The 20051-nt window shown below is 40.4% G+C and overlaps 1 pseudogene across 1 annotated transcript in view; it reads left to right on the top strand.

Annotated features, from left to right (window-relative positions):
* The window catches only part of LOC149005380 (disease resistance protein L6-like), a 49261-nt pseudogene that overhangs the window by 12307 nt on the left and 16903 nt on the right, over positions 1 to 20051 (top strand). The window lies entirely within an intron of this gene.

The raw sequence follows: 20051 nt of genomic DNA, 5'->3' as shown, positions 1-20051 counted from the left end.
CATAGTTGGTGGCAAATTCAGCCAATCTAGGTCTAACTAGATCACCCTTATAGTGGTTCCTCATCATCTTCAGCAAATAACCATGGTTATAAATAAAATTACTTACCCTTCTAGCCCTGTCAACCACAACACTAATTAACTTTATTTTCCCTGAGTCCTTCAACATAAGATCAATTGAGTGTGTTGCACATTGTGTCCAAAAGAGGTGGATCCGGCTGCTCTTCTTCTTCTTCATCAACATTTCACCATCTTTTTTGAAGTTAGCACCGTTATCTATGACAATTTGGAATCCACTGACTTAAGGAAGGATGTCTTTCCATTGTAGCTCAACATGAAATTAATGATGGACTGTCTAGTAGGACTAGTCCATCCATCAGCCATCATAATAACACCATATGTAGTCCATCTTTCCTTCAATGAACCAATGTATTCCTCCACCTCCTGCTTCACCTTTGGTAAATATTTATTCATTACTTCCCAAGCTGTTGGGCCTTTAACCCCTACAACTGCCCTAGCAACTGCATTGATCATCCCCTGATAGTATGGTGTTTTGGCTACATTGGCTGTAATGTTGTTGTAGAGCATAAATTTGCTGATTGCCAACTTAGCTTCCTCCTCCCTACTGCCTTCTTTACCTCCATCAAACATATATGGAATGCTTCTTTGATAGGTGTCTTGATGCTTGAAGACGGAGGGGTCTTGGTCAAATGTGGCATTATAATGTTTAGTCTTCCTCCTCTCGGTCCTCTCACTTCCATGAAAACTATGTCTAGGTGGCATGGATGCCCCTGACCCCAAACCACCTGCTCCTCTTGTTTGTTCATATTGCTTGACATTCTTAAATTGTAAGGACTGTCTGCTAGCTTCCATTGTAGCCTTCATCTGTCTCCACTCGGCCTGTGACTCAATACCCATAACCCTCCTCTCTTGATCGTCATCTGACTCCTTATCAACATCAACAAAAAGTCTAGCCAGCACTGTATCCTCAAATTCCCTTTGCTTTTGTGCCATCTCCTCCTTTGTTTGTCTCCCTCCCTTTAAAGTTGTTGCAATTGCTTTTTGCACTTCATAAGGAACCTTGGGACACTTGGAAACATCTTTGCAACCACCAACCAAATGTTGCTTTAATCTGGTTAAACCACTAGAATTCAAGGTCTTGAGGCAATAGTTGCATCGGGATTTTTTTTTGTCAGCAATCAGTGGATCCCCATGTTGCCAAGCAATGTCCTGAGTCCCATTGCCAGTGCCGCCACTCCCACTAGTTGCCATTTAAGATACAAGTCTACAACACTGAAATACATACATGAATGTTCCCAAATAATCATTAGAATAATTTTAGATAAATAATTACATGTAAAAACAATTTATAAAACAACAAAACACACACTTTGTTCTAAGATAACATATATACAATGCTCAAACAAACATGTTTGTATTTTTAGAATAAACTACATAATATGAGCATCATTTAAAAAAAAACAAATAATTTAATAAAGTATTATTTTATAATTATTTTATGTAAAAACAATTTATAAAACAACAAAACACACTCTTTGTTCTAAGATAACATATATACAATGCTCAAACAGACATGTTTGTATTTTAAAATAAACTACATAATATGAGCATCATTTATAAAAAAAGAAGATAATTTTTTAATAAAATATTATTTTCATTATTATTTTATTTAATTATTTAAATAAAAAATAAAAATAAATACAGCAAGCATGATAATCAAAATATGAATACATGGTATTGTAGCCCTCTCAATGAAGTTTAACATAAGTGATAATCACCTTCATATTATAAGTATTTTTTTATATTTTTTAATTTTATTTTTTTTGGATAAAATATTTTTTAAATACAAAAATTTGAAAAATATATTAATAACAGAAAATTAAATTTGTTTCCATGAAAGTGTAGATCAAAGCTAGTAGATCAACAAATATTTATACTACAAATCACACACCCATTATAGAACATTCTATTTGAAAAAAATTCAAATTTGGGGGAAAATCTTACCTTTGTTGAAGATCTAGTTGAAATAGGCTTGAATGACAATAATCTTCTGTTGTAGATGTGTTAAGGATGTTTAAAATTTGAACCCCAACAAATTCCGACAAAAAATCAACTTCCTGGCCAAGTTTGAAGGTTGCAGCGAGAGAGAGGCTCGAGAGAGGCGAGATAAGGGGTTTTAAAACCCCTTAAACTGGTGGTTGGACCACCTTTGAAGAGATCTTGCCGAGATATTGGCAAAATCTCCCATTTTCCCCTCTCGACTCTCATCTCGTCTCGCTATCTTCAGATAACGAGATATCTCGCGTAATCTCCCACCATAATGTGCCTCACAAGAGTGGTCTCCCCCTGACCAAGTTCTTCACTTGGTTCAGAAAATGGAGGCAGAGAATTTGAGTCCTCAGGTATACTGGTCGAAATCTCCCCCTGTCAGGAAACTCTTCTTGAACTTCTAAGTTATGTTGTGGTGGTGTGTGGGAGTCTTTGTGTGTGATAGGAAGGTCGAAAGTTTGAAAGAACACCTCTCCTCTAGGACTCTCCCTTGGAGAGGTGTATAATAAGGGCAATACTCATTAAATTACATCCATAGATACAATAGTCTTTCTGGAAGGAGTAGCAGTATACCCAGAAATATGTAACGTAGGCTGCGGGGAGCCAACTTACTTTGGTGGGCTGTGATTTTGGCATAACACACACAACCAAAAACCTTTTGGGGAATAACAAACTAAGAGGCTCCGTGAAGAATCTTATTAGGACATTTAAAACCAAGTATTCTACTGTGCATCCTATACATAAGGTAAGAGGCAGTGAGTATAACATCACATATCAATCATAATTGGACGGGCTATCTCTAAAAGATGTCGATTCTTCCTTTCGGCAACCCCATTTTGGGCAGCTGTATCAACACAACTGGTCTGATGTAATGCCAGAGTCCGAGAGATATCTCTAAAATTCACCATCAATATACTCTGTGCCATTGTCACTGCAAAGGATCTTTACATTGACATTGAGCTGAGTTTTAATTGTATTATAAAAATCACGAAAACATTGGAAAGCCTCTTTTTTTGTTTTAAAAGATAAATTCATGTAATACGAGAGTGACAATCAATAAAAGTAACAAAGTACCTATGGCCAATAATAGACACACGTCGGCAGGGCCCCCACATATCAGTATGAATTAGCATAAAAGGAATATATTTTCTATTATAAAGAGAAGGTAAATAAGTAGAACGAGTTTGCTTCGCGAAAATGCGGGCTTCACAAAAAAATTCATCTTTGTTATAAGAAGAAACTAGGTCTGAAAATACTTTCTTAAGAGTTCCTAGAGGGGGATGACCTAGCCGATGGTGCTACTGATAAGGTCTGATATTACCGAATGGACCTGATTAGAAGATGCAGTCAGAGCAAAAGTAGATCCTCCCATCGGCTCCAGCAGATAAAGTCCATTATCTAGTTTACCATGTCCAATCTCCTTCCACGTTACCAGAACCTGGAAGACACAGTAAGATGGAAAAAATGTCACTTTACAATTCAAGTCATGTGTAAAATTATTGATAGATAGCAAGTTAGTAGAAAAAGAGGGAACATGTAAAACTTTAGATGAAGAAAGTGATGGAGAATGTTGAATGGTCCCTTTGCCAGTAATGGAAGAATAAGAGCTATCAACAATTCGAACTTTATCTTTTTCTGAAGTTGGAGAATAATGTAAGAAAAAGGAAGATGAACCTGTCATATGATCAGTGGCTCATGTATCAATGATCCAAGGAGCAGAAATTGAAGAAACATGGAAGCCTGTAAAAGTTTTACTTGAAGTAGCAAGGTAGGAATTGGTATGGGTAGTGGAGGAAGCAGTAGTAGAGGCTGTACCGGCAGTAGAAGACTGCATAATACGTCGCAGAGTAGCTAACTCCTGTGAAAAACCAACTTCTGCAGAGGGTGTTGTGGAAACTGTCTCAAAAAGATTAGCCTTCGGTTTTTCCCTTCTTTGTGCCCTTTTTCTTCTTAAAATCAGCAAGATTCCCGTGGAGCTTCCAACAATTGGCCTTGTTATGATATGGTTTGTGACAATGCTCACACTTGACAATCTCTTTGGCTGAATTAGATTTAATGCTAACAAACTGTAAGGTTGATTTTTCCACAATAGAAGCATAAAGCATGGCTAATCGACGGCTTTCCTCACACTAAACATGGGCATAGGACTGTTCTCGTGTAAGAAATGGAGAACGACTCAATACTTGTACTCTGATCTGATCATACTCCACATTCAAACCCGCCAAGAAGTCATATACCCGAATCTTATCAACATGCTTCCTATAAGTGGCCACATCATCCGGATTAGTGGGGTGATAATCCCCATAGTGATCCAACTTTTGCTAAAGATATCGCAACTCTACATAATATTGGGCCACAATTAGTTCCTTTTGGGTTGTCTTATGAAGCTTCTTCCGTAGCTCATAAACCTGTGCATCATTCCCCAATTGTCCATATGTTTCAGTAGTAGCTTTCTAGATTTGGACTGTAGTATCAAGTAGTAGGTATACATGGGCAATATTTGGATTCATGGAATTCAAAAGGAAATGACATAATAAGAGAGTCATTCGAGATCCATTTATCGTGTGAAATACCTGTGTTGGGAGGTTTGACAGTGGCACCCGTAAAGTGTCCAACAAGATCCACTTCTGGCAATAGTCAAGTAGGCAGATCGAGAACAAATCAAATAATTTTGTTCCATCAAATCTTACCGAAAGAGGATGAAGAGTGGGGTAATGTTCAAAGCCAACAAAGGCAGTAATACCATTGGTGGTTACCATGCTAAAAAAACTGTTTGCAATTCTTCAATCTTAACCCTTTCAAAACAATTAAAATGTCGTAGAATGGAATAGCCAAACCACCCAACCAAATCTAGGGAGTAATAGGACTCAAAAGGTGCATAAGGTAAGTAACAGCTTTTACTCTTCTTCTTCTTCTTCTTTTTTTTTTTTTTGGTTTCCTCTCGAAGTTATGGAAAATCACAAACAAGTCCCCTGAAGTGTTGGATTCTACAAGGAGTTAAATTAGAGTTTATATTCATGTAAAATTCTATTCCTTGTAATAGTCTACTTTCCACTTAATTATAAATAGAGGGCTTGAGATCATTGATCAATAAGCCATTCTACCACAATTGTTTCTTTCAACATGGCATCAGAGCCTAAGTTCGATTAGGGAAGAGAGAGAAAAAAAAAGAGAAGCAAAAATCTCTCTCTCTCTCTCAGACCTACCTCCTTCTGTTCCAAACCCATCCTAATTCCCTGAGTTTTTTTTTTCAAAAAAAAAAAAAAACCATCGCAACCATCGGCCTTTTTTTTCTTTCTTCTTTTCTGGTAGTTCCGTCCTTTTTTTTCTCTTTGTTCTTTGGTTCCGCTGCACTACATAGGTTCAATTAGGGAAGACCAAGAAAAAAAAGGAAAGAAGAAGAACAAGAACTGATTCGCAGACTGCTTATTGTTGCTTTCTACTGTTTCGCAGACTGCTCTTGCTGCTTCTTTTGATTAGAAGAGAAATCGCATCGCAGCTGCTGCTGCTTCCTGCTCCTGCAACACCACCGTTGCGATTAGGAAAGAAAGAGCAGAATACAAAGTTACCAACAGCGTTTTTTGACCCATCAATCGTCTGATTTTTTCTGAATCGCAGAATAACGTCATCGATTCTCTTCTCAAACAGTGAGTTTCCTCTGATTCTTTTCATCTAAATTCTTCTTTCAATCCTTGAATTTAGCAAACTCTATTTTTCCCCCTCTTTCCTACGGTTTTATTAGCCCAAAAAAGGAAGAAACCAAAAACCAATGTTTCAGGGGCTTATTTTGTGAATTCAATTAGTTCCAGGGACCCAACTGTAATTTCAGTTTTTAGGGACTAATTTGTAATTTCAAAAGTTTCAGGGACCTATTTGTAATTTCAAATAGTTTCAAGGACCTATTTGCTATTTCAGCTTTTTCAGGGACCTATTTGTAATTTCAGATTTTCTAGGGACTTATTTGTAATTAAAAAAAAGGAGGTAGATCTGGTTGGGTTGTTTGGCTATTGCATTCTGCGACATTTCTGTTACTTCGAAAGGGTGAAGACTGAAGAACTGCAGATAATTTTGTCAACATGACAACTATTGATGGTATAGCCTTGACCACTACTTCCTCTACTACCCATACCAACACCTACCTTGCTACTTCATGTAAAACCTTTCAACCTTTCAAGCTTCTTTAGTTTCTACTCCTTGGATCATTGATACAGGAGCTACAGATCATATGACAGGTTTATCCTCCTCTTTCTTACAATATTCTCCAACTTTTGGAAATGATAAAGTTCGTATTGCTGATGGCTCCTATTCTTCCATTGCTGGAAAAGGGACCATTAAGCATTCTCCATCACTTTCTTTGTCTAAAGTTTTAGATGTTCCCTCTTTCTCTACTAACTTGCTCTCTATCAGTAGTCTTACACATGACTTGAATTGTAAAGTGACTTTTTTCCCATCTTACTGTGTCTTCCAGGATCTGGTCACGGGGAAGGAGATTGGACGTGGTAAACTAGACAATGGACTTTATTTGCTCGAGCCGATTGGAGAATCTACGTCTGCTTTGACTACATCTTCTAATCCGATCCATTCGGTAATATCAGACCTTCATCAGTGGCACCGTAGGCTAGGTCACCCCCCTCTAGGAACTCTTAAGAAAATATTTCCTGATTTGGTTTCTTCTAATAATGAGAATAATTTTTTTTGTGAAGCCTGTAGTTTTGCAAAACAGACTCGTTCTACTTATTTATCTTACCTTCTCTTTATAATAGAAAACCTATTCCTTTTATGCTAATTCATACTAATGTGTGGGGTCCCTGCCGACGTGTGTCTATTACTGGCCATAGGTACTTTGTTACTTTTATTGATTGTCACTCTCGTTCTACATGTATTTATCTTTTAAAACAAAAAATAAGGTTTTCCGATGTTTTCGTGACTTTCATAATATGATTAAAACTCAGTTAAATGCCACTGTGAAGATCCTTCTCAGTGACAATAACACAGAGTATATTGATGGTGAATTTCAAAGATATCTCTCTGATTCTGGCATAATACATCAGACCAGTTGCGTTGATACGGCTGCCCAAAATGGGGTTGCCGAAAGGAAGAATCGGCATCTCTTAGAGATAACCCGTTCCATTATGATTGCTATGAATGTCCCTGACCAATACTGGAGTGACGCTATTCTCACTGTTACTTACCTTATGAATAGGATGCCCAGTAGGATACTTGGTTTTAAATGTCCTAATGAGATTCTTCAGGGAGCCTTTTCTTTTGTTATTCCCCCAAAGGTCTTTGGATGTGTGTGTTATGCCAGAATCACAGCCCACCAGAGTAAGCTGGCTCCCCACGGCCTACGTTGCATATTTTTGGGGTATTTTGCTACTTAGAAAGGGTACAAATGTTATCGTCCTCCTTCCAGGAAAACCATTGTATCCATGGATGTAATTTTTAATGAGTCTTGCCTTTACTATACACCTCTCCAGGGGGAGAGTCTTAGAGGAGAGGTGTTCTTTCCGACTCTAGATCTTCCTATCACACACCAACACAACTTAAGAGTCTCAGAAGAGTTTCCTGACCAGGGGGAGACTTCGGCTAGTATAACTGAGGACTCTAATCCTCCCCCTTCGTTTTCTGAACCATGTGAAGAACCTAGCCAGGGGGAGACCACTCCTGTGAGACACACTGTTGGGGTCTTTCAAAACCAGATTGACCAGAATAAGGAGGTTCAGACTTATCAGAGGAAGAATTACAACCGGCTAAAGCAGGTGGAGAAAGGTGATACGTTACCACTTCAGTCTCCTACTCCAGAATCAGATTCTACTGTTCCCCTTAAGGTATCTTCTTCTGATCTTACTATTGCTGTTGGAAAAGGGGTCAGATCTTGTACTCAACATCCCATAGCTAAATATGTTTCTTATAACTCTTTGTCTGACTCCTACCGTGCTTTTATATCCTCTCTGTCATCTGTATCTATTCCTAAGAGTTGGCAGGAAGCCTATGCTGATAAGAGATGGAAGGCAGCTATGGTAAAGGAAATGCTGGCAATGAAGAAAAATCACACTTGGGAGCTGGTTGCACTTCCTCCTGGAAAAAAACCAGTGGGCTGCAAATGGGTCTTTGTGGTTAAACAAAATATGGATGGATCAGTCAACAAGTTGAAAGCTAGACTAGTTGCAAAGGGGTTTACCCAGACCTATGGGATTGATTATCAGGAGACCTTTGCCCTTGTTGCGAAACTAAACACTGTCAGAGTTCTGTTGTCTGCAGCTGTGAACAAAGACTGGAACTTGCACCAACTAGACGTAAAGAATACATTCCTACATGGGGAGTTAGCAGAAGAAGTCTATATGGAAATCCCACATGGTTTCTCCGATGACAATACTGCAGGGAAAGTTTGTCAATTGCAGAGGTCAATTTATGGGTTAAAACAGTCAACTAGATGCTGGTTTGGACGCCTCCTGAAGGCAATGACTTTTATTGGGTATAAGCAAAGCAATGCTGATCATATACTATTTGTCAAAAAGTCAGGTACTAACATCACACTTCTTATTGTCTATGTAGACGATATTGTCATCACAGGGAATGATGGTGAAGAAATTCAAAAGTTGAAAGACTTTCTTGGCAAAGAGTTTGAAATTAAAGATCTAGGGAAGCTACAGTATTTCTTAGGGATTGAGGTGGCTCGATCAAAGAAAGGTATATTCCTATCTCAAAGAAAGTATGTTCTAGATCTATTATCAGAAGTGGGAATGTTGGGGTGTAAAGCAGTTGATACCCCTATTGAAGCTGGAGCTAAACTTAAAGAAAAAGAGGGAGAACTAGTGGACAAAGGAAGATACCAAAGGCTGGTAAGGAAACTTATTTACTTGTCCCACACCAGGGTAGACATCGCTTATGTTGTAGGGATAGTGAGCCAATTCATTCATGATCCATATTTAGCTCATATGAAGGCTGTTACTAGAATACTACAATATTTGAAGGGAACTCCTGGAAAAGGAATACTTCAGTCACCCATTGATAATCTAAAAGTAGAAGCATACACTGATGCAGATTGGGCTGGATCTCCAGACAGGAAGTCAATTTCAGGTTACTGTACCTTTGTTGGAGGTAATCTAGTTACTTGCAGAAGTAAGAAACAGAATATGGTAGCTTTATCTAGTACCAAAGCTGAATATAGAGCTATGGTTCGTGGAGTTTGCGAGCTACTATGGTTGAAAGGTTTGCTGCAAGATATTGGAGTCCAAGTTCCAAACCCTATGATGTTATATTGTGACAACAAGGCTGCTATTAGTATTCCTAATAATCCGGTGCAACATGATTGAACTAAGCACATTGAAATTGATAGTTTTTTTGTCAAAGGAAAGTTGGAACATGGGCTTATCTGCATGCCTTTTGTAAGATCTGGAGACCGAGTAGCAGATGTTTTCACTAAGGGTTTGAAAGAAAGAGATTTCCTTCCTATTATAGGCAAGTTGGGCATGACTAATATCTATGCCTCAACTTGAGGGGGAGTGTTGGATTCTACAAGGAGTTAAATTAGAGTTTATATTCATGTAAAATTCTATTCCTTGTAATAGTCTACTTTCCACTTAATTATAAATAGAGGGCTTGAGATCATTGATCAAGAAGCCATTCTACCACAATTGTTTCTTTCAACATGAAGATATGTGAAATCACAACTAGGTGTGTAGAGATATGTAAAAGTACAAATAGGTCCTGAGAATATTCAAATTTACTAAAGAGACCCCTGGAACTTCAATATATATTTTTTCGTTTTCTTTCTTTCTTTTTGGGCTAATAGAACCGTTGGTTAGAAAGGGAAAAACCAAGACATGGTTCAGTCAGGATTTTTGGTGGTTTGGCCCATGTGGATGCTGCTGCTGGAAGACAACGATTGACTCTTGCGGTTCCAAAAAAAAAAAGAAACAAAAGGGTCCTGCTGCTGGAAGGCGATGGGAATGGGAAGGCAGTGATGGACTCTTGCGATTCCAAAAGAAGAAGCGATGAAGTCTTGCGATTCCAAAAAAAAAGAGGATTGATGGTTGCTGGTATGGGGAAGAGGTGAAGGGCAGCAATGGTGTAGTTGCAGCGGTAGCAGGTTTAGTTGTAGAATCGAGAGAGAGACGATCATTCATTTCTTGTTTTTCTTTCCTTTATTGGTTTAATCAATTTTTGGCTCTGATACCATGTTAAGAAAAACGATTGTGGTAGAATGATTTTATCGATCAGTGTGATCTTAAACCCTCTATTTATAATAAAGGTGGAAAGATGACTATTACATAAATACCCTTACTTGGGTAACAAGAAATAGAAAATTACACAAACTAAAACTCTTAACATAATTGAACTCCTAATAGGACTCAACCAACAATGGGATTTTTCATTTCATGGGTGTATATATATATACATATATATATATATATACAAATATAGGGGAAAAGAAGGCTGTTAACTAAGCCTTATGACCTTATCCCAATTTTATTATGGGTACATGAAGCTATTTTCCAATTTGACTGTTCCAAGCCTTTATAACAAGCCTTATTCCCAACGTTGATTGTTAGACAATTGTCATTACGGGGTGGGGATGTTTGTTGGACTTTAGAAACTGATTTGATACATGTCATTTAACTGATATATATATATATATATATATATATATATATATATATATATTGGATGAATAAATAATTATATTAAAGAAACGAAAGCAAAAGAACAAGGTCTTTAAGAAGAAGACCGAAAAGAAGAACTAAGACCCCAGGAGACAACAATAAGCCTGTTCCTTAGGGTGTCATCAACAGGGGGATGGGGAATAGCTAACAATCTAGAGGAAACATCGAAATAGATAGCATTCCAAATCCTGTCTACAGATTGAGATTTGGAGGTCCATCTCCGAAGATTGCGCTCCCACCAAAGGTGATGGATCAAGGCACAAAACACTAGCTTATTGATCCGATCGTAGATGGAAGAACCTGAAAAGTTTCTCAAAATCCAAGACCAATCTCGCCCAAACCCATAGGAATGCCTTGAACGACGCCAAATGGAGGTTATGGCTTTTCCCCAGATAGATCTGAAGAAAGGGCAGGAAAAGAAAAGGTGCTCAAGGTTCTCCAAACCGGACCAACAGAGGATGTAGTTGGGGCTAACGGGAATGTGGCAGCCAATAAGGAAGGATTGGGTGGGAAGGGCGAGGTTAAGGGCTCTTCAGAGGGTTTGGGAGTGACGGGGAATGTGGTCTTTGAACCAAACCAATAAGGGCCAGGGGGAATAGGGCTGTGGGATTTGAGAAGGTTCTCGGTCGATGAGGTGAAGAAGGATTTGGTGGGGGAAGGGAGCCCAACGGTGAGGTCACAAGGGGAGCTAGAGAGAGTAGGGAGAGATTCCCAAACTTGTGTGAGAATGGGCAGGGGGACAAGGATCCATGATCCATTAGAGATGAAGGTTGCTAAGGGGGTGGATTTGGGGATAATAGTGTTATAGATAGTGCGGGGGCCAAAGTGGTTAAAGAGAATGCCCATCGGATGCCACGATCAAGCCATAAGGAAGTTGAGGAACTAGAAGAGATGGAGGTAGAAATAGCCGAGATGGCTTGTGGACGAAGCAGGAGAATTTTCCTCCAAACCCATGAAGGGTTGGAGGGCATAGAAACAGTCTAGAAGGAATCCGATCAGAGAAGATAAGAGTAAATCCACCTAACCCAAATAGAGTCATGTTTTGAGCAATTTTCCAGATGAGTTTGAGGAGGTAGGCTAAGTTAACATTGATGATCCGGCGGATACCAAGGCCACCTTTGGAGGAAGGGCGACAGATGGAGGACCAATTGACCGGGTGGATGAAGCGCTAGGCTTCCTGCCCTTTCCAAAGGAAGGCACAAAATAAAGATTCCATCGCATGGATGGTGGACTTGGGGATGGAGAAGATTCCGCACCAGTACAGATAGGAAGACTAGAGCACAAAGTGGATGAGAACAGCTCACCCGGCAAAGGATAAAAGATTACTCTTCTAAAGTTGCAATTTCTTACGAATGTTGTCAAGCATTGGAAGGCAATGGTGGCGAGTGAGCCTACCGGGAATGAGCGGGAGGCCAAGATAGACCACAGGAAAGGAGCCGGGCAAGCAACCTGAGAGCTGGAGAAGGGAGGCTCGAAGCTGCTCAGGGATACCAGAGAGGAAGATGGTGGACTTGCGAAGGCCAGAGAGGGATTCAAACAGAGAGAGAGCTGAGAGGATGGAGGATATGGAAAGGTGGTCCACTTTAGAGAAGATCATGAAATCGTCAGCGAAAGCAAGATGGGTGAGATTTAGGGATTTGCACTTGGGAATGGGGGAAATGAGGAGCTGATTGATTTTCGTTTGAAGGATATGGGAAGGACTTCTAAGGCTAAAGAGAAAAGGTAGGGAGAAAGGGGATAGCCTTGGCGGATGCCAACGCGGGAAGGGAAGAATCCAGCTGGGGATTCATTGGCAAGGATGGAGAATCGGGGAGTGGAGATACGAGAGTCGATCCGGTGGATGAAAGGGGCCGGGAAACCCGTGGAAAAGTGGACATCGCTTATAAAATCCCAGCAAATGGAATCGAAGGCTTTATGGAGATCAACCTTAAGGAGCGTAGCCGGGGAGTGGTCAATTCTATTGAAGCCGCGAACAATCTCTATGCAAAGAAGAATGTTATCCGCAATACTGTGGCTTGAGATGAAGGCCGATTGCTTCGGGTAACAAGGGAGGGAAGAGCCTTTTTGAGCCTATTCGCAAAGACCTTAGAAATGAATTTGTAGATGAGGTTACAAAGGGAGATGGGCCGGAAATTAGAGAGGGAAGAGGCTCCTTGCTTTTTGGGGATGAGACAGAGGAAGGTTTGATTGATGGGGACAACTAAGAGGGGTTGAAGAAGCTGCTGATGGCATGGACAAGATCACTCTCAATAAAATCCCAAGAGGCAAGGAAGAAGCCCCATACTGAAACCATTAGGACCTGGGGCCTTGTTAGGCTTGTGGGAGAGGATGGCAAGAAGGATTTCTTCTGTGGAAGGGATAGCACTGAGAGAGGAGATGAGAGAAGGGTCAATGACTTTATTAATGAGATTGGGGGGAAGGGGGGTGCGGGGCGGGAGAGAGGAAGGAGACAGAAGATCGGAGAAGAAGGAGACAATCTCGGCCTTGATACTAGCGGGATCGAAAATGCAAGTACCAAGGTTAGTGATGAGGGAGGGGATGGAGTTGAAGTTATTTCGGGCCTTAAGAGATCAGTGGAAGTAGGTAGAATTGGAGTCCCCGAGCTCCAACCATTTGATTCTGGCTTTGTGACAGAGGAAGCTTTCTTCAGAGGAAAGGAGAGAGAAAAGCTCAGAGGAGAGGGATTTCTCATTCTCAGCAACGGAGGAATTGGAAGGGTTATTTTGGAGGAGGGATTGAGCGTCTGAAGATTTGATCTGCAGGAGGAGATCCTGGAATTGATATTGCCAAAGGAGGAGGAGCTCCAGAAATAGAGGGCTTCCTTAGTGTTGTCAAGCTTACGGGCAAAGGCTATAAGAGGGAGAGAATGGCAATGGATCGGCTTAGACCAAGCATCACAAACCGTGGGGAGGAAAGAAGGGTCCGAAGTCCACATATCAAAGAATTTGAATGACTTCGGCCTAAAGGAGTTGGGAGGCGAATGCTAGACAAAGCAGGGAGAGTGATCAGAGATTCTGGAATTAGAGATGGAAGCATTAGAAGATGGGAAGGAGGAGACCAAGCAGGATTAGCTAGGAAGCGATCCAACTTGGAGGCGATTCTAGCCGAGCAGAGAGGTGATTCTGCTAAGTAAGGGGATGGCCCGACCAATGGAGATCGACAATACCCAAGTCATCAATGCAGGCATTGAAGTCATCCAATGCAGTAGGAACAAAAGAAGAACCACCGACTCGCTCATGGGAGAATCTAACGATATTAAAGTCCCCACCAATGCCCCGAGGGATATTAGGGGAGGCAGAGGAGATGGCTCTGATATTATCCCAGACGGGGGAACGATCGGCGGCACGGTTGAAATCGTAGATGATGGAAAGGAAAAAGGGAGTGGAGAGGTTATCTAGGATACTAAGATGTATGAGTTGAGGAGACGACCTAAGAAGGGAGATTTGGAATCTCGAGGGGTCCCAAAGAATCTAGATACGACCATTGATAGAGGGAGAAGAGTTCGAGATAAAAGACCAAGTGGGGGCAATAGACTGAGCAATCCGATGGGCATTATCCATTTTGACATGAGTCTCAATAAGGGCACAAAAGGAAACTTTAGCTGTTTTGATGGTGTTTCTAACATCAGCCTATTTAGCAAGGGTGTTTAGCCCCTTGACATTTCAAATGAAGAAATTAGACATTATAAACAACGGGGGAGGGGGCAACAATTTCGCTATTGGGGATGGGGAAGGGGGAAGGGGAAAGAAGGAGGTTCTCACATAGGGGGGAGCTAAGAGGTGAAGGGGTTTCAAAGATTTCTGGGTCAATGGAAGAGTTGGAGGAGGGGGATAAAGGTTCAGGGATGGCTCTGTGGTTCAGGGGGTGGAGGGAAGGCTGTAGTTTGAAGGGGAAGGGGAAACCGTGTCAAGGGTGGAGAGATGGGTGGCTTTGAGGAAAGAGTTTTGGATTGGGAGGGTGTTGGGCAATAGGTTGAGGTTTAACACATTGCTGGTGGGTTGGGTTTTAAGGATGATGGTGGTGGGCCGGGCTAAGGGGGGAGTGATATGGCAAGGGAGGGGATCGGCCATGGGGTTGAGAAGCTCAGTTCCATAGATGGAGGATTGGATATTTTGGTCAATGGAAGTGGAATGGGATGAAGCAGAGGGCTTTAAAGATTTAAGGGGTTTAGAGGGTTTAGGAGGCCCAAGAGAGTTGAAGAAGGAAGGCCAGTAATGGAAAGAGGTTTCAGCCCAGAGGAGATGGGCTTAGTGATGCTAGAGAGGAGTGGGTTATAAGAAATGGGAATGGGTTTGGGCTTGGTTTACGGGTAGAAGGTTTGGAGACATGGTTAGAGGATAAGTGAGTGGGTAGGGGTAAAAGGGTATTAACGGAAATGGGGTGATGGGATAAAGGTTCGATGACGGTGGTTGCAGCAGGTTTAGGGGTTTGCGATTTCAAGTTGATGGAGGTAGTCGTAGAGGCTTTTGATGGGGAAGTGGAAACGAGAATGGTAGTGAAATTGGTCACAGTTCCATATCTTACCATTAACATCAATCGATCAGAGGCTGGTGTGTCGTCAAAGGCTATGGGAGCAACATCCACTCTGGAGGAGCCTTTCGATTTGTCGAAAGTGGCAGAGGCAGCTTTCTGTGGTACCATTTTTGTCAGTTGGTCAACAGTGATGGTGTCATCTGATTCTTTGGCAGTTGCGATCTAGTAGAAAGAGGTATTCAATTCGTTGACGGTAGCAGGGCCAGCTTTCTGAGGTGCTGGAGGCGTGACAGAGATGGCAGTGTTGCAGGAGGTAGCAGCTTTCAAATCATCTTTTGTGAACTGGGAGGTAGAGACGGTCACCGGCATCGGAAGCAGTGGCTTCTTCTACTTCTCCAGTAGGTGAACGCAGGAGATTTGTCTTGATTTTCATAACTATTCATGGTGGCGACAGTGATGGCAGCTTCAGGAATTTCAATCGGTATAGTGATCTTCTCTAGAGTGTTGATTGTTCTTTGAGGGGGGCAACTAACCAGTGTCATCTTCTTGGTGTTGGTTGGAGCAATATTTGGTGGAGTTACACAGTGAGACTGAAAGATATCGCATTGATCTTGAGGGTCGGCTCTTGCAGGAGCTTGAACAAATGATGAACAAGAAGTATCTTCATGACCGAATGATGAGCATAGGCTGCATCGTGAAGGAATCCAGTCGAAGACAATTAATTGTTCATATTTCAGGCCATTATCATCCATGATAGAAACATTTGCAGGTAGAGTTATAGATGCGGGGAAGTCCACACACAGACGAGCATAAGAGAGCCTGTCCATCTTGAGGGTTTGTGAGTCAGTTCGAAGGGGGTTGCCAAGGGCTGAAGCAATTTGACTCAGGCAGTCACAGTTCCAGAACTCAAGAGGGAGACCAGGGAGGCTGATCCACAGGGGGAGAGAGAGTTGAAGTCGACCCGGCGGAGGGGAGAGGATGGGGACCAGGGCTTGATGAAGATTTGGGACCTTCCCACAGACTAGGGAGATCCGTCCAGTGCACGAGATTGGCAGGAGGTAGAAGAGAAGTTGAACAAATAAATTCCAGAGTCCAGGAGGTAAGTGTCCATGAGTCTTGATGCATTCCATTGCTTTGCAAGTGAGGTTTCGGTTATGTTGAGGGAAGGGATAGGTCCTAGGAATTGGCCAATGATGGCAAATTTCTATCGGTCGATTCCAGGAGCAGTGGAGGTGGAAGGGCAGTGAGCGGTGGAGGTGTGGTTGGTAAAAGCGGGAGGAACAAAGGAGAGATTTAGATTTTCAACAGAGTGATTCTGGTTGGAGAAGAGGGAGTTCAAGATTTTTTGGGAGGTTGGGGGTTCAGGGAGGAGGGGAGGGGTGGGGGAGGCACCGGCGAGTTGGAAGACATGTTTCTCAGGTCGCCGGCGACATGGGGGCTCAGGGTGTTTGGTACCGGAATTGGGGGATGGATTTCAGAGCTTCTGTCTCCTCAACCTAGCTGCAGTCCTCTTGGTATTTTAATTCTCACTGATATGTTTTATGAAGCCATGAAGGTTGAATTATTCCCTAGGAGTTTTCTGTTGAGAACTTGAAATGATTCAGACTTTTAGTAGAGGTATAGAGGAATTTTATGGGGTTTCTCATGGCAACCAAGAAGCCCTGATGCTAATTATGAAATTAAGGTTTAACACCAAGGCCTGTTAGACCAGAAATAGAATGGGTTGGTCAGGGCATGAAATAAAGCCACTAGAAAACGTCCGGTGACAAAATCAGTGGTTAGGCCAAGAATTAAGCAATTAAAACAGTATTTGGAACAGGGAAGGGTAGGTTTAGTGTTTGCAATCTGATATCTTTCATATTAGAGCATTACCTCAGATCCAACAGAAGTGCGCAGCAGGGTGCAATTAGGTTGGTAAAAGGCTTGCAGCAAAGCAGGCGGGTAGCAACATGGGTGTGCAATTACTATTAAGGGTTGGAATGAAGGGTTAATGGGTTAGTCTAAGAGGAATCGATGAACGAGGTTAATGGGTGTAGTCTCAGGGTTAACAGAGCAGTTTTAATTTGGTTCCTCAAGTTACAGGCTGCAGAATTATGATACATTAACAGAGTATCTGCAAGTGTTGAATGGGTTAGTAAAAATCTGACGTTTAAGATTTTAACTCTGTTTGAGACCAAAAGGTACCACCAAAAATTACTTATGTACCACCCAAATGGACAAGATGTTGCCAAAATTGCAAGAGCTAGCTTCATTAACTGTTAATTCTTTAGTAATTCTTACCCAAGAAATCCTTTTGTTATATACAACAGAGGAGGTCGATTTCTTTGTATAGAGTATGAATTATCCTCCTTACCGTGCGTAAAAAGAATAGGTTTTCCCATCTTAGGCAATAATGAGATAGAAACTAAACCTAGCTACTATTTATTTGATTTTTTTAGATGTTTTATGGTAAAAGAAACTGATCCAAACTTGCTAGACTTTCTGAACTGGCATAGAACTAAATCTGATGGCAGAACTGAAATAGAAAGAAATTAAACAAAATGGGATAATTATTGTTGCCCCCATGTACTTTGATTTTATTACTACTTTGTCCCCTGTACTTTTTAGAATTACTAATCCAACCTTTAACTCTATCTACAATTACTATTACCCCCGACCGTTAAGCTCCATTAGTTTACTGATGATGTGGCATCTATATATTTTTTTTCAAAATCCCAAAAATAACCCTGGAGTTATTTCTTTACTTATTTACCTTTTTGTCAAGGTATGATACTACCCTTAATTAACTATGGAAAAAAAATTTACCTTAAATCCATTTTCTTATCTAAAAAGAAACCACCAAATAAAGGAAAGATGTGATTTTCTTCTCTTAAAAAGAACCACCGAATATAAAGGAAAGATGTGATTTTTCTTCTCTTAAAAAGAAACCTCCGAATAAAGGAAAGATGTGATTGAATAAAACTCAAAATAGAAACTAAATATGAGGAAAGATAAAATTGAATTTGAAGTTGGAAATTGAAAATCACCTAATTATGCTAACCATTGTGCATGTTGCCAAATTTTCTATCAATTAACATCTTATATGCTAATTTGTTTGTAAAACTTCTATCATTGTGATTGTGAAAAATTTAAGTGGAGCTTGAGAGTTTCAACAACCATAAGCGTGTGGTCTCACCAATCCCCGAATTAAATTCTTAGAAGAAAACAAAAGAAAATTAATTTCAGGACAATGTTTCCATTGAAGATGAACCTTACCTGAAAATTTATGTGATTTATATTTTTTAGTGCAATAGTAAGCCCCTCATCAACAAGTATCATGCTGCAACAGAGATCATTGTTTTTTAGTACTTTTGTGTAAATTCCAAGAATTACAACACACATGCAGAATTCATTTCTTTTCTCCCAGATTATTGCTCCTTCTGTTAAAACTTAAATTTATACTATGAAATATTCGTCTTTACCACTATGCACATTTTGATGGAGTTAGAGATGAAGAAGCAAGATCTCAAGAGATAATTCATTCACAAACTTCCTTGATCTGGGTCTTCATCACATTTAAATGGAGACGATTGGTACTCTTTCAAATCCAAAATTGATTCTAAAATATAAGATTTAGGAATATAATTGGCATCCAATATACTTTCTATAAATGAAGGTAATGTCATCTTTTTGACTTCTTAATTTTAATGAAGGACAAAAGAGACATTACATATTCAATGTTAACAGCCACTTAACACTGTTAGAAGTGAGGGGGGCAATAGTAATTTCATAAAGAAGGAAGTTTGATTAGTAATAAAACCAAAGTATAGGGGGGCAATAGTAATTATCCCAATCAAAATTCAGTCTCAATCTATTGCTGCTGGAATCTTCTAGAACTTTTTGTTGTTAGACAACTCAAATCAAGGAATTGATGAACCCTTCTCTATTCTAGCATGGCCTCAAATAGAACTGATCGGAGGGCAAGAATCCATGTAGCTAACCCCATTTAGTTGGGAAAAGGCTTATTGTTGTTGTTGTTGTTGTTGTTGTCCGCTTCTCAATTCTCATTCTGCTGATTGCACTGGGTTCAAAACATACAAGAAACATAAGTGGGCTTCTATTTATCAAACCGTAAATAGAGCTTCCTTTAGAAAACTATTTGCATGAGTTTGTTCACCTGAGAGATTGCCTGATTTAAAAATAAGCCTTTCTGTGTTTATGTGTGTGTGGTAATTTCCAATTTATGGCATCGCATGGAAATTTTTGCCATTTGGTGCCAAGTGAGGGAAGAATAAGTTCAAGTGAATTTGAACAGATTGATGAGCAGTTTCAGGCTTTGGAAGATATTATAGTTCAGTGGAAACAATGCAACTAAATGAAGATTTGGGAAATTAAACTTTCGAAAGGATTCCATATCCCAGAAACATCAACTCAAACACTTATATACCTGCAAAACCATCCGCAGTTGTCTAGTAAATGGTCAACAAGACTTCCTCACTACTCTCCCCCCCCCCCGGAGTTTTGAGTCCTGTGCAGCTTTGCTGATTGTTCATTTATTTCTTTTACTGGAGATTCTTTTACTTACTGAGGGCTTCTGACCTTGTCTTCATTATGCTAATCTTCAATATACAATTTCTGTAGCACTAAGGAGGGAAGATAAACAGGTGAGTTCCAATAGTCTAAGACTTTCTGTTTAACGAAGCCAATAGGGATCTCTCTCTATGAAATTTTGGCATAGATTAGAAGTTTAGTTCTGACATGCTTAGAAGAAGTATGCACTATGATAAAACTAAATATATGAAAGTTTCAGTTTCTTTTAGGGGGTTATATTGGTTAAACACTCTCCCTTTACCCTTTGTGTAGGTT

Source organism: Hakea prostrata, chromosome 9, assembly GCF_041222555.1.
Source record: "Hakea prostrata isolate BN-2017 chromosome 9, UWA_Hpros_2, whole genome shotgun sequence".
Taxonomy (NCBI): domain Eukaryota; kingdom Viridiplantae; phylum Streptophyta; class Magnoliopsida; order Proteales; family Proteaceae; genus Hakea; species Hakea prostrata.
Note: the sequence above shows the minus strand (reverse complement) of the source record. Positions and strands in the feature narration are given on the sequence as shown.